The sequence below is a fragment of the Sphaerodactylus townsendi genome, linkage group LG02, assembly GCF_021028975.2.
Source record: "Sphaerodactylus townsendi isolate TG3544 linkage group LG02, MPM_Stown_v2.3, whole genome shotgun sequence".
Lineage (NCBI taxonomy): Eukaryota > Metazoa > Chordata > Lepidosauria > Squamata > Sphaerodactylidae > Sphaerodactylus > Sphaerodactylus townsendi.
Genome location: NC_059426.1, coordinates 144,006,507 through 144,021,636, shown reverse-complemented (window position 1 = coordinate 144,021,636; position 15,130 = coordinate 144,006,507).

Here is a 15,130-nt window from a genome sequence, read left to right as displayed (position 1 = left end):
CACAGTCTTAAGTTTTCTGTCTTTTGGTGCTGTAACTAGCAAACTAGTGTGAGGGGAAAGTACAGAGACTCTGATTACAGTCAGGTTTTACAACAAAAGATGATTGAACTAAAAAAATGAGGGGACAAATAAGAAGGAAGCGAAAATGTTCAAATCTTTACAAGGAAAATATTTCACGGAACGTATTTGAATATACAATATATCACTATTACAAAAATCTAAAAAAAAGATATGTTAAACAATAAGCATTACAACAGTCATACAACCTAAAGTTAAGTTTAACTATATCATTCTAATTAGTGACTCATGAATCTAGATACTTTACCCACAGATAACTCTTTATAACATTATGGAACAAAGAAACAGATATAAAATTAAATATATAGCTATTTCAGCCTTTGCATCTTCCCCTGATTTTAACATGTTCCAGTGTTTAATAAAAAACCTCCTCCTTTTCACAAAGCCTGAGTATATAGCTTTCTTCCTAACTGTTTACATACAGTTCTATCTTACTATACCAGTGTAGTCTTCCTGCTACTATCATGCTTCTCAATAGATACACTGTTTTTCCCCATCAGTCAGAATAACTGACGCTTAGATAGAAAGTGGTATACTATTAGGAAAGGTACTATAAAAAACTAAGAGGATGCCAAAGAAGCTATAAAATGCAAAAATACTTCTTTTGTGAGGATCCTGCCCGTAGGAGGGGGGTAGAAACAGGCTCTGGCAAAATAAGGCTGCAGTCCTAAGAACACTTTTCTTAGAGTAAGTCCCTTCATAACATGAGACTCATGTTCAAGCAAACCGGCTGAAGACTGCTCTCTATATGGCAGCTAATGCTTGAGGGTTCTTAAACAACTTGAACAAAAAATTGTTTGAAAATTATAATATTGATAAAATATGCTTCCCTAATAGAGGACTGGAAAGTAACAAACACAGTACTTAAGAGGTTGGGGAGGAGGGAAAATCCAGGACACTACACACCAGTTTGTTTGTTACCTATTCTGGGTAAATTAGGGGAAACCATGATTAAAGTTATAATTATGCATAGAGGAACAAGCCTTAATGAGGAAGAATTGGAATGGCTTCTACAAAGAGAGAAGTCTACCCTTTGGAATTGCTTGACAGTGTTAATAAGCTAATAGATAAGAGTGAGCTGGGAAACACTGCATACTTGGATTTTTAAAAAAGGTTTTGAAAAAGGCCTGCACAGCTGGCTTCCCCGTAAATAGTCATGGGAGAAGAACATGAGATCTCTTGCGGATCAACCAGTATTGGGTTTTTAAAAACAGAAGCAGAAAAAGGACAAATTTAATAATGTAGAAAAATAAGCAGTAGGCCACTGATATTTGTTTATAAATAGTCAAAAACTGAGGCTCATTCCGCACATGCAGAATAATGCACTTTCAAACTGCTTTCAGTGCTCTTTGAAGCTGTGCAGAATGGCAAAATCCACTTGCAAACAGTTGTGAAAGTGGTTTGAAAACGCATTATTTTGCGTGTGCGGAAGGGGCCTGAGTAATGACCAAATTTGCAAATGACACCAAATTACTCAGAATGGTGAAAGCAATAATGAATTGTGAAGAGCCCCAATATTTTTCAGAACTGTGGGGGAAGTAACTTGGCAAATGAAGCCCAATGTGAGGTAAACAAAATCCTAAGGAAATATAAACTGGCATGAACTGAATTGATAGTGATTCAGCAGAAATAAATTTTGAGCTGAATGAAAAAGTTAACTTGTTGCATAGTTTTGGTGTAAAAGCCAAATTCTACACCAGTTACTTGAAAAAAAAAGGCCAATACTGTAATGACCTTACATTGCTCTAACATGCATCTGTATGTGGAATATTGAGTTCAATGCGAATATCCCATCTCAAAACAGTATCACATCTGGGGGAAATGCAAGTAGGACCCCCACAAAATAAAACAAAAGCCAGGTGGGTGAAGAGTCTGGGGTAGGAGTTTAGGGGAGTCCGGCCGTGATGGGATCCAAAAATTTTAACAGGTTCTGATGGTGGTGGGATCCAAACAGTGGCACCGCCGCACACACGCACCTCTAGTCCCTATTGGGCAGGGAGGTTGCTTTAGTAAGCCCTTCTCGGCACTCAGAAAAAATTAGTAACCACTTCTAGAAAAGTGGTGAGAACTGGTTGGAGCCCATGTCTGGAGTCCGGCCTTCATGATGTAAACGCAGACAGTTTTGCCTGGCTTCAGCAGACTTGATGCACCCTTTTTTGAAAGTAAGCCATACTAACATGGGAACTGTAAAACAAACTTCTGAAAGATACAAATGCTCAGGGCAGCTCATTAAATATCTAGTTCTACCCAGAAGTATGCTAGAGCCTCTCATTTGAGCGCTGAGCAACCCAGGTTTCCAGATAGTGGCAGACGTGAAGTATCAGACACAGAGGATGCAACAGGTGGTTAAAACTCAAATGGGGACATATAAGCTGCCCCCTCCGCACAAACAGAATAATGCACTTTCAATCCACTTTGCAGCTGAGCTGGATTTTACTGTGCAAAATAGCAAAATCCATTTGCTATTGTGAAAGGGGATTGAAAGTGCATTATTCTGCATGTGCAGAAGGAGTTATAAAAAGTCTCCTCTCCAAGGACGAGTCACACTCAGCCCTTAAAAAAAATTCAAGGCGCACCCCTCTGCAGGGGTGCTAGAAGCCTATTTTATTAGTACCAAAAGTAAGCGCCCAACCATGTGACCGTAATAAAGGATGCTTCAGAGCACGTGCAAAACGCCGGCCTCCCCCCTTAGTCCCCAAAGCAAAGCACCCATCTGCCATTGGAGGGCAATTCGGGCGGTTTCCACGTTGGGCTTGCCCCGAGTGAATTGGCTGGCTCATTTCCAGTCCCAGGGAGCAGCTCCGTCCGTTAAAATCCAGCACTCCACGACGTTTCTTCCCCCAGTCATGCTCTCTTCAAGAGTCCTGAGTACGGACATGCCGCAGCGTCCGCACGGTCGATGGAGCTGGACGCCAGGAGGCTTCTGGCGGCGGGAGGCTACGCCGGGAGGAGCAGCTGCCCAAAAGCCCCGAGGTGCTGTCTGCGTCCCGGTGGGGACTAAGCTCGATTTCTGCGTCCTTTGGTCTCTGCAGGAGCCGCCCCGTCAGCTCTGCAGGTGAGACCTCTTGGCGTCGACACTATTTTTTGGCCTGGACGAGGAAGAAATCTGGCACACTGGCAAGTTGCAACTATGCGTTGCAACCTTATTGTAAGCTCTATGAAAAGGGTCTGTCTGTTGCCCGCTCTGGGGTTTCTATTTCCTCTGCAATAAGTTGTCACTCGTGACGTTAAAAGAAGTCTTGGTGCTCTTTTGGTGGTGGGCGGGAGAACGAAGTATTACAACTCCTAGACAATGGAGTAGTTTGCGCCACTTCCGATGGGATTTGGTAGCTTCTGCATTAAAAAGAAAACCCTCTGTGTGAACTCAAAACTAGCACCGCAAGAAAAATTTCTTTGTTTGTGGTTTCCGTTTGTAGAGTGTTTATCATAGGAGAGTTCAGTCTGAAATAAAACTAATTCTATATCTCATTCCCGCTGCATTTTTTCTGCAGGCTTGTGTATCTCTTCTTCCACTTCTCCGTGTAAAAGAGACGTTTTAAAATCAAATGTGAAAACCTATCAATCTTATCTTGTGGCTTCACAGAAGTGGATTCTTAATTTTCTCTCTCTCTTTATTACAGTCAAATACCAGCAAATTACAGTCAGGGACCGACAAATTCTATACAGCAAATTGCAGTCGAGAATCAACAAATTCTATACACACTCTCAACCTTAATTCCCCGTGTAATTGTAATATATAAATACCCTAAAATCAACACTGAGGCCTAATTTGTTTCACTTGTCCCATACATACGGTAACTTAGCGTTAAAATACATTCAGTCCATAACTTAGCGTTAAAATGAATCCAATCTATAATGGCATTAAAAATAAATCCAATCCATAACTTAACATTAAAATAAGTCCAATCCATAACTTAGCATTAAAATATATTCAATCTATAACTTAGTGTTAAAATGAATCTCATCCTCCATAACTTCTAGCATTAAAAGTAATGAGTCACAAGTTAAAAAATTATTCATATAGGCTTGCCTACTTATTGTCTTTCGGCCTGTTTGCACTCCCATTTACTCAATCCTAGATTAAAATAGTAATAATATTATTAATAATTAATAATGATTATGAGCCATATATATATATATATCTGTATCTCTAATACAATATCAGTTGCCTACTCACTGGTCTGTGTTTCTTTATAACAAATGTACAAAATTTGGCAACCAATCTAGACCAGTTTGGATTTTTGTCTTCCAGGAGCTTCTTTATACATACATTTTCTGGATAGCCCCTGAAGTTAATTAATATTGGGTCTAGTATTTTGGCTCTTATTTCTCTAAAGTGCGGGCAACGGAGGAGGATGTGGCCTGTAGTGTCCATTTCTTCTAAATTACAGGAACAGAAGTGGATTCTGCGCAGCATATTTATAACGCTTGTGTAGTTTTACTTTTTGATTGGTTTTCTGCTGGTGCTGTGTTTGAGACCTATCATTGTAAGGGTATACAAATGATAGTTGTAAAAATATCATATATAGTAAAAGAAAATATCATTGTGAAGGTAGGAATATCTTTGCGTTCATTCAGCATTATTTAAGGAAATTGTGTTTCACAGTATTTGAGACTTAAAGGCACAGAATATTCTTTTTGATAACTTTCAGGTGTACCTACCCCTTTTTTTTCTTATGGGTGTTTTCAAAACAAGCAAGTGAAGGAATGGGCAGAAATCCCTCTCTAAAAAGTCCATCTCCCACCTCATGAGTCTCTGCAGCCAATTGCTCGTAGGCTGTAATAACAAACTGTGGGCTTTCATAGAACTCTCCATCACAAATCATATGGTCCAGGCATCAAGTGGTAGACCAAAAGAAACATTGCTTATTCTGTCTCATTCCCAATTTCTTTCATCCGCCATTTCATACTGTCTGCATTTGCCCGAGAGCACACCATTAGTACAAGCAAAAGAAGCCTCAAAAATAGACTGAAATTCTAACCTACCCCCACTGTTTTGAGATGCAATGACCCTGTTTTCTGTCCTTTTTTTGCCCAAGCAAATTCAGCCGGAAGTGTTACCAGACTTTCTTGCCACTTCCACTGCCGAAACAGCTTGTGATTTTCGGTTTGGGTGACTGGAGCTGCTGTTCTCAGAAGATGAGCCTCAGTGTGGAGATACTAGTGAATCCAGATGTGAAGCCACAAAGGATTGGGATACTGGGGCCTGAAGCGAGGTAAATTATAGATACCAAATGGTACATACCCACCTGTGTTGTGGTTCTGTTAACATGTGGAATCCTTTCCAAACTTCTGTGATAGAATTTTTGAAAAATCGCCAGTACAAGGGTAGGGAATTAAATGAAGGCCCTCGAGTATGTTAAACCTGAGCCATTTCCGCAAGGGTTATCTACCCCAGGATCAGTGTTTTGGGGAAGTGGCCTTTCCCTCTTCCCCACATCATTGTGGTACATTTGTGCACCTCACAGGGCTTCCCCACCTTTCTCCAGTCTTTCTCAAACAAACCTGCTTTTCAATGAAGTTTTGGAAAAGCTCACAGTAAAATTGGCTGCCGTATGGGTGGGAAAGTTTGGTTTTGTTGCCCACATACCAGCCATTTTCCTTAGCATTGACCCAAAGCAGCCACTTCTTCCATCCACTGGGGGGGCGCTTTTTGGTTTTTTTAATTGACTTGTGAATATCATTATGTCTATATAATGTTATAATATGTGTAATGGTTCTTTGAATCCTAAAGCTGTCCCTTTTAAAAACATGTCTCTAACCTCTTCCATTGCAGAGAAATAAGAAGAAAGGCATATCTCTACAACGGAATGAGCTAAAGACTTACTTTTTTTAAAAAAAGAAAAGAAAACTAGAGGATTCTGAGAACCTGTTACCCATACTGGTATAATTATGTTACGTTGGTGTAGTTATACTAAAGTTATAGCACTATATCAGTAGTTAACCATTTTTTAAAAGTTAAAAAAGTACTAGCCTTGTGAAGAGAAAAGCCACTATTAGAGGATTGAGACAGGTTAACTGCAGGAGAACCTGTCACATAGAAGTCTTATTGTTGCTGCTCTGTGTTGACCACCATGCTAGCAATGGGGAAACCACACAGGCCTGTCCGTGTGTGGATACCATCCCAGTCTGGATGTGAATTCATTCCTGAAGGACCAACTTACTGTGCAGTGTCTGTTGTGAGGCCCACCCTGGATGTTCTTCTCTTGGTACCATCTGGATCTGTTGGGGTAGTTTTTGAGATGCTCTGTAACATCTCTGCTGTTATATGAACAGCTATCCAAGTGAAAATGAAATAATCTCAGAGCATTGTCAAGAGTATTTTTGTTTGGGCAGGTGTTTAGTGTGGGAAGGTGAATGGAGGGAAGATGTTCTGACGGCTTCGTTGAAGCAGGCAAAGAGTGGTAACCCTGTTAAGCTGCTCTTGACTGTCAATGAAAAGGTAAGAGAACTTATATCCCATTTTTGAGCTCTACAGCTGAGCCATATGGATTCGTGTAACTTAGACCCAAGCCACAAAGCAGCTGTTTTGAAAATAGTATCCAGCCTTGTAATATCATTTTGACTTCTGATGGGAATATTTTACTATTGAGGATTATCTAATGTCTTGTTTGAGATCTTTGAAAAGTGTCTGCATTTTTTCTGGACCTTCTGTGGTTGATTCTTATCTTCAGTTGAGAGTTCAGATGGGTTTTACTAATTACTAACTTTGAAACAATTCTCTTAAACTCCTAAGAACTGTGACTAGCCCAACATCACCCAGCTGGTGTGTGTATCTGAATTCCCCAGATAAGCCTCCACAGCTCAAGCGGCAGAGCAGGGAATCAAACCCGGTTCCTCCAGATTAGAGTACACCTGCTCTTAACCACTACGCCACTGCTGCTTCCTGATTGTGAACCCATTCAGGAATGACCAGGACTTAACCTGAGAAGGAGGAGGAAGGAGGTTTTTAAAGCAAAGTAGCCCTGGAAAGTCTCAGTGGTGCTTTATTGGTGTGCGCATAGGCAGCCAGTGCTGTGGTTTCTCTGTATGTGTGGAACAATTCCTACAAACTGGGTCTTTTTTAAAAAATGGCATAGATAACTTTGAAATACAAAAAAGCCTATGATAGCATAGCTTGGATTCTCTAAAATAGCGATCAGAAGAAAGTTGTCTACTTCAGACTAAGCACCTAGTGTGTAAGCAACCATCTGTATAAAAGAGCCAAAGGCATCTGCTGGCCATTTCTGTATTAAACGTGAGTTAAGTGGAATCAGCTATGCCAGGGGTCTGCAACCTCTTTCAGCCTTATACTGCGGATCCATGTGGCCTGGAGGTCGGAGGGTAGCATTGACGTGTCCCTCCAGCCCTCCAGAGCAGCACTGGAAGGAAAGGTGAGTGAAGGGGCCGAACTGGAGGCAACTCCATGCAGAGCCGCTTCTCCGGCTCGGTAGATCTTCGGGGTCGTGGAAAATGGGTCCAAATGGCTCTTTGGGTGGTAAAGGTTGTCGACCCCTGAGCTATGCTAATATCTGCATCTCCTTCTTAGCTGCTCAACAGCACCCCCTCTCACACATTTCAGGCTCCGGAACTCAGTCAGCCACCTGTTCTTCCTGAAGGGATTGTTTTTGGCGTCAAGGGATCAGAGGAGCCCCTTGAGGGGTGTTTTATCTGTTGAGCGTTCTTCTGTTGGCAACCCTATTAGTTCCTCTTCATTATTTTTGTAAGATTTGCATGAATAGTTGTGAATCTCAAGTATACTGAAATGGCAGAATTCTGAACTGAGTTTCCTCAGGCTGTGTTTGTATGTGTTTGGGGAATGGTACTGATTGATTGATTTATTTATTCATTGTTTAATCTTATATACCGCCCTATCCCCGGAGGGCTCTGTATGCAGTACGTGCTGCACTGAGCCTTTCTCCTACATGGGTGTGTTTTCTGTGTTGGTTGATACTTGGGTATTTTGCATGGAAAAATATTCAGAAGTATAACTTCATGTTGGCTGTTGGAACAAATAGGCTGATAACAAATTTCTTGTTTTTTCCATAAGTAATCAGGACAATCTAGATTTCTTCCTTCATAATGTGTAGGATGGCTCCAGCTCAGACACCATGCAACAATTGCAGAACAGTTGCCCAAATGTTGTGGTTATCACAAATGTTGTGGTTATCAGGTTGCAGGATTCCTCACAGCCAAATACTTTTGCTGTTTATGATTCTCCTTTCAGGACTGTCCATTGATTCTTCACAAATAAGTTCCTCTTCTTAATCTAATTCTACTGTGTTGAACAGGCTGAGGTTCAGCAATCAGCAATGCCTGTTAAAGAAATTGTTCCCCCCAAGGAGGAATTTTCTCCATCACTGGGGAAGCTGTCGATGCTTTCAGCTCCTGAAACAGCTGCTACCAAACAAGAATGTGAGGAGACCAACAGTTGTGAGGAGGCCAAAAAGAAAACTTGCCAGCCTAGCCCAGTTCCTGTACGGAGGACCAGAAGGGTTCTCTTCAAGCTTTCAGCAACCAATGGACAGGAAGAAGGGGAAGGTAAAATTGGTTCATAATAAAGGAATGATGGCAAGTAGGGTTGGTTTATCTGTACTCTATTAATAGCCCACTTTTCTTATTGAGAAAGGTGGCTTTCTTGGGTCCGATAGCATGCAATATCTAGTAACAATGCAATAAGAGTGGAATTGCAAATGAACAGCACTGCAAAAAATCATCAGATATAAGTCAAGCAAGTACACATAATTATACAAGAGCATAGACTACAGACCTGCTCCCTTGAGAAAAACACGTTTCCATTATACCATGACCCCATTCCCTTTATAAAAATTCCCTGTTGAATATTTCTGTTCTGCATATTCTGCAGGGTGGTCCCTTCAAAAGGCTTTGTTGAAATTGGTTTGTGATTATGAGTGGAGTGCAGGACATGGTGCAATTGCTGTGTTTCAACTTACATTCAACTTGCCATCCAACCCATACCTATTATTCTGCATGCACCATTCAACTTGCATTGAGAGTTTTCCAATTTGTTAGTCTGCCAACTGCATGCCCAAACCGAAGTGTCATTAATATAACCCTTTGGCAGTTCTTTCTCCGATTTCTGTGTCTTGGAACATCTTCCCAGTGTTTTTAGCCTCTTAATTTATCTTTCCTACAATCAGAAACTAAACATGCATGAATATAACTTGAGTTTGTCTTCAAAAATTCAAGGCTCTGACTTTTGTGATTATGATGTCCTTTCCCACCTACACAGAGTGCCTGATATCCTCTACTTCTCATTCTCTCGGGTTCAGAGTTGCCAGTAGATCACACTGTCACAAATCACTACCCTTCTCATATTTTAGAGCCATGACAGTTTAACTTCTCAGGGCTGTAGGAGACACAGACTTGAAGACAGTTTATTTTCTCCTTGGTAGAATTGCATCTTTCTATTTTTTTTTCCAATTAATATTCTGTTTTCATTTTGGTATGTGTATCCGTGAAAGAGCTGGTTAATGAAATGAGGAGTAAAAGTCCAGTTTTCAGAAGGGAAAGGAGTTTGCCCCTCCACTCCCTGCTACTAAGAAAGCATGAAACACCCTCACATTAAAACAATTTGTATATGGTCTCTCTGCAGATTTAGAGGTGAAAGAGCTACAAGGTAAGCATCTCTATCCTTTAGACTTTTTTTTAGTTTCTTCTACCATGGACAGGGATTTTTGTAACTTTTATTTTGTTTTTGTCAGAAATGAACCCCCTCTAACCACGACAGAAGGAACAGTGCCCCAAATAAGTGGATGTGCGGGGTTGCTGTTCCCTCTCCCAAAGCACTCCTCTCCCAGGCAGGCTTATTACTTGTGTCTCATCTGTCTGGGGGAAAATGGGGGGTGGGTGGAGTACAGGGGCAACAGCTGTGGTCAAACACAGAGTACGGTACCTTCTTGTGTAGTCCTTTGGCATTTTAAATTGTATTACAGCTCCCACTCTAAAGATGATAGATATGGGCAACTACAATCATGTGTAGTCACTCTTCTATTGAGTTGGTTAGATTCTTCATCTGGATACTTGGTTAATTGGTTGGCAACATGAGAGTGAATTAACCTCTTCCCTAGGAGCGAAGTGTTTTCTCAAAGAAATGCTCCTCTTCCTGGGACGCTGCATTTTCTCCACATTCAGACTATACTCTGTCTCACAGAAAAAAGGAATGCTGAGACAGTTGTGTATCCATTGCTATTTTATCTGCCTTCCAGAAATGTTGAGACTGAAGCACAACTGCAGAAGGACTTCTAGGAGTATTGTAAACAGAAATCTGTGGGCCCTATTTGTTATGTCGTCTCCTTTAGATAAGAGCAGATCAAACAGTTATTATCTTGAAGAAGATTGTTTTGCTCTAATTTTGTATGTGGAGGACCTGAACCCTTCTTATATTTAAAGATGAATAAGCAATGGAGTGTTCTAGATAGTTCACGTCATTGTTTTGAAGAGAAGTGTCTCCTGACCTATCCTCTCAAAGGGTGGGTGAGGTCAGTAAGCTTGTTCTATTGACTGTGTCAAGTTCTGCTCTGCAGCATGTCCAAGCCCTCGATGGTGTCATGCCATGTGCCTCAGTGACCCTGAGACAGCTGTTTTGATTGGTGGTGAAGGAGCCAATCAACAGTTTTGCAAGGATGCTCTCTGGAAACTGGAAATTGGTGAGCATCTTCTCTAGTGTGTGGGGGGGAAAGAGAATGAAGCTGTTGGGATTTAGGATGAGAAAGGAGTCGTCAATGTAATATCTTCTGTACCTGGCATTTTGGAGCAAATCTGAAAAAAATATTAGGTCCTTGGGTATGGTTGAAGGCATATGACTCTGCTAAAGCTATGCTTGGGTCTAATCAGTGATAGATGAGAGACCTCTTGTTTGCCCTCTGTATGGCCTCTTGAGATCTATGATAGATAGCTACATGGAACATGCTACTTTTTCTTGGTATTTGAGCCCAGATGGCTGAGAAGCTGCCTCCCAAGTATTGACATGTGTAGGGCTATAGATGCATCCTGATTTTGCTTCTTGACTTGTGCTACTGAATTTGCAGATAACGATTTCTGGTTTCCCATGGACTTCCCTGGACAAAATTCAATGCTACTGTGTTCACGGGGTCACACTGCCACCTATGACCCAGACACCAAGCGCGTCTACATCGTTGGTGGCCTAAGGGAAGGGAAGCGTTATAGCAGCATCCATGTCCTGGACACGACATCTTGGAAGTGGCTTTGCGTATCTGTGAGTGAGGGGCGAATTACATGTTGCAGCTTTCCGCTGGGTTCCCCTACCTGATGTTCTGTCAGCTGGCCAGACATCATCTGCGGGTTCCTTGCTGGGCATTAAGTGCCCATATACGTGGGGAGGTAGTGGTCAGTCTCCCACCTCCCCCTCTAATTTTCCTAATACAAAATGGTCTCATGGGGGTTTAGGTGGTGACCACAGTCTAAATTAGTCCTCTGCATGCTTGGGAATTGCGTTCATAGCAGCGATCTTGCAGCTGGTGTCTGATAATTAGGTCTGGAAACTCAGACGGAACCAGCAGAGAACTGCAGTTCGGTCTTTAAACAAACATTGGTTAACAACCGTGTAGGTTCTTTATGTTTCTCTGTATGTCCAGTCCTCTGTTTCTAATCCTAAACTCACTTAACTCCTTTTGTAAGCATGTTTTCAGTGAACAGAGTGGTAGAGTAATGCCCCATTCAAGTCATAGGTGAGTGAGTAGGCGCTTTATGACAACAGGAATTTGATGAATATTGTCTCTAGCTAGAGCCCCCCTCCCTCCGTTTTGATGTTCAAGCCCCCTAATATGCAAAGACTGTATTGTGACTGGAGATCTCTTCCTCAGGCCAAGGGCAAGGTGCCAACACTGGCGTATCACAGTGCCACCATTTACCGTAAGGAGCTGTTTGTCTTTGGAGGCACGTTCCCAAAAATCTCATCCCTGGAGCCTGGAGCCTGCAGTAACTCACTTTTCATTTTCAACCCTGAGTATGAGATCTGGTACCAACCCATTGTGGAGGGAGAGAAGCCTATGCCTAGGTTTGGGTGAGGCACCTTTTAGCTTCCATATTTCAGAAGGATGATATTTTTGTATATTCAGGGGCTGTCTTGTTTTTGGGGAGGGCTTGGAGCCTGGTGCTAGAGCATTCAGAAGGACCAAAGTTCAATCATTAGTATCACCATTAAAAAAATGAGGTAGTATGTCATGTAGAAGACCTTTCCTTATGACTCTGGAGAACTGCAACCAGTCAGAATAGACAGTTCTCATAGAGGGAACCAACCACATCCTTCAAACTTCATCCTTTGCAGCAGACTCTACCTTAGATCCCCTCATATTCTCTTCCAGATGGGATAAATTGAGGGAGTGATTTGAGGTTTGTGTGGTAGAATGGGAATTCGAACCTCACCTCCCCAGAGTTAGTCCTGCACTCTAATCAATGGCTTTCTCTACTCCATACACTCCACTTGCTTTACTACAATTAGATCCTCTGAAGATGCCAGCCACAGATGCAGGCAAAAGGTCAGGAGAAAATGCTATTAGAACACAACCATACAGCCCGGAAACCACACAACACCCCAGCTTTCTCTACTATTACATTTCTTGTGGAAGACATTGTTAAGTGTTCAGAGGAAAACAAAACCCTTCATACGGTTAGGGGACTTGATGTTCTCTGTGTTTAAGCTAAATAGATCTTGTTCACTCAGACAGTGGTGTGCAGAATTTTAGTTGGTTGGGATATTTCTTATAATAAACATTATTGCCATTGCTCATTGTGGTTGTGATTCATATTCTGTGTTTTGAGGTTATGACGCCACATACTGGAATTGGAGCCCAGCAGTTTCCTAAAAACCTCCTATACAGTGTACCATTCTTTTCGCATGGCCCTGTTGGAGCCAGACCATTATTAGTTTTTCTTCCAGATCTTCCTAGCTTTGGTGTGGCTCTATTGTACTTCTAGCTTCTTTGACACTCATCCTTCCACAGCAGGAACCCCCGATTGCCACAAAGATTGGGGGGCGGGAACTAATGTAATTTGTGAACAAGATCTCTGGGTTAGAAGATGGCATGATACCTCACTTTGATGTGCTTTCTTTCCATTTTGTCTTTCCCGTCCCACAGCCATTCAGGCACGGTGTTGAGGGACAGCCTGATCATATTTGGGGGCCAAATGAGCTCTATATACTTGAATGATACCTGCATCTTAAATCTAGGTAAGTACTGGATGGTGCCTATCTCTCTGAGTGCTGCCTGAATCTTGGTTAGCTCAGAGTCCACTTTAGGCATCTATCTTCTGATAGACCTAGTGAGGATCAGGGAGAGAAGAGAGATGCCTGAACACTTTGATGGGGTTCATGGGAAATGCCTTTGATTTTCTAAAAGGTTTCAAAGAACACATGGGGCCCTTGCAGGATTACTGATCCTGCAACACAACTTGCAGCTGTAGAAAATGCAATACCCTCGTAGAGTTTTAGTGACAAAGTAGTGAGGCAGCAGGAATAGGTTCACTTTAGTGGGGTCCTCTGACCTCTAAAATGAAGGTTTATATGCTTAGGTAACATAAACATGAGAGCCAGTGTGGTATAGTGGTTATGCGTGGCGGACTCTAATCTGAAGCCTGCTGGTGGGTCTGGGGCTAGTCACAGTTATCTCAACACTTTGTCAGCCCCACCTACTTCACAAGGTGCTTGTTGTGGGGGGCAGGGGGAGAGCCAGTTGTAGGCTGCTTTGCAGAGGCGTATGGTGGGAAAATGGTGCCCGGAGACAGCCGTTCTCCAGGCACCCCCCCCGCTATGCTCAGGGGGTGGGGCTCAGGGGGTGAGCCCCCCGAGCCCCGCCCCCCTCCTGGCTCCTGGCTCCCAGCCGGTAGTCCCTTCTGCCCTCCCCTCTGGGGAGAGCAGAAGCAACTGAGCGTCCTTGACTCCTTTGCTTTTATAAGCATGGGGGCAGGGCTCTGCCTCTTGGGGGTGTGGCCCCACCCCACGCTTATAAAAGCAAAGTTGCCAAGGATGGAGACTCAATTGCTTCTGCTCTCCCCAGAGGGGAGGGCAGAAGGGACTGCCAGCTGCTGGCTGGGAGCCAGGAGCTAGAAGGAGGGGAGGCTTGGAGGGGGGTGTCCTTGGGTTTCCTTGGCCCCGCCCACATCAATGATGACATGGGTGGGGCCAAAGGCGCCAGAAGACAACAAGGCAGCAGGACTTCCTGCTGCCTTGCCTTCTTCCTGGTCATGTGGGGGGCTGATTTTGCAGCTCCCACCCCATGTGACCACATTAGTGGCACCTGGGGACAGCTGGTACCCCTTGTCCCTAAGGCCGTATGCCACTGCTGCTTTGAGATTGTAGGCTGCTTTGCAGAGGCGTATGGTGGGAAGCATATACCCAAGCATATAAATCTTCATGCTCAGGGGGGAGCCCCACCCCCCTGAGCATAGCGGGGGGTGGTGGTGGTGCCTGGAGAACGGCTGTCTCCGGGCCCATTTTCCCACCATACGCCTCTGCTAAGCAGCCTACAATTGAGATTCCTTACAATTGAGATTCCTTACAGCAGAGAAAAAGTATGGCATAAAAACAAACTCTTCCTTTTCTTCTTCATAAGGTCAGCAGTTCACAGCTCTCTCTAGTATTGAGTATATCTGCAATTTTGCTTGTAGAAACAGAAGGAATTTTAAGAAGCTGAACAATGTAGTGGTTAAGGCATTGAGTCAAGACCTGGAAGAACCAGGTTCAAATCCACACTTGTACCATGGAAACTTACTGGGTGACCTTGGGTCAGTTACACACTCTCAGTTCTGACCCTGGCCAGAATTGATGGAAGACCTCCAATGAATACCAGGGAGGCAGGCAATAGAAAACCACCTCCAAACATCTCTTGCCTTGAAAACCCTGTGGGGTTGCCGTAAGTCAGCTCTGACTTGATGGCAAAAAAAAGCTTCCTTTTTCAGATACCTGAGAAAGGGCATTTTGACTCTCAAAAGATTATGCCCTGGAAATCTTGTTTGTACTGGGCCCAAAGGAATTATGTTTGGGGCTGTGGTTGTAACAATATACTATTGCAGCATTCTTGCACTGGAAACA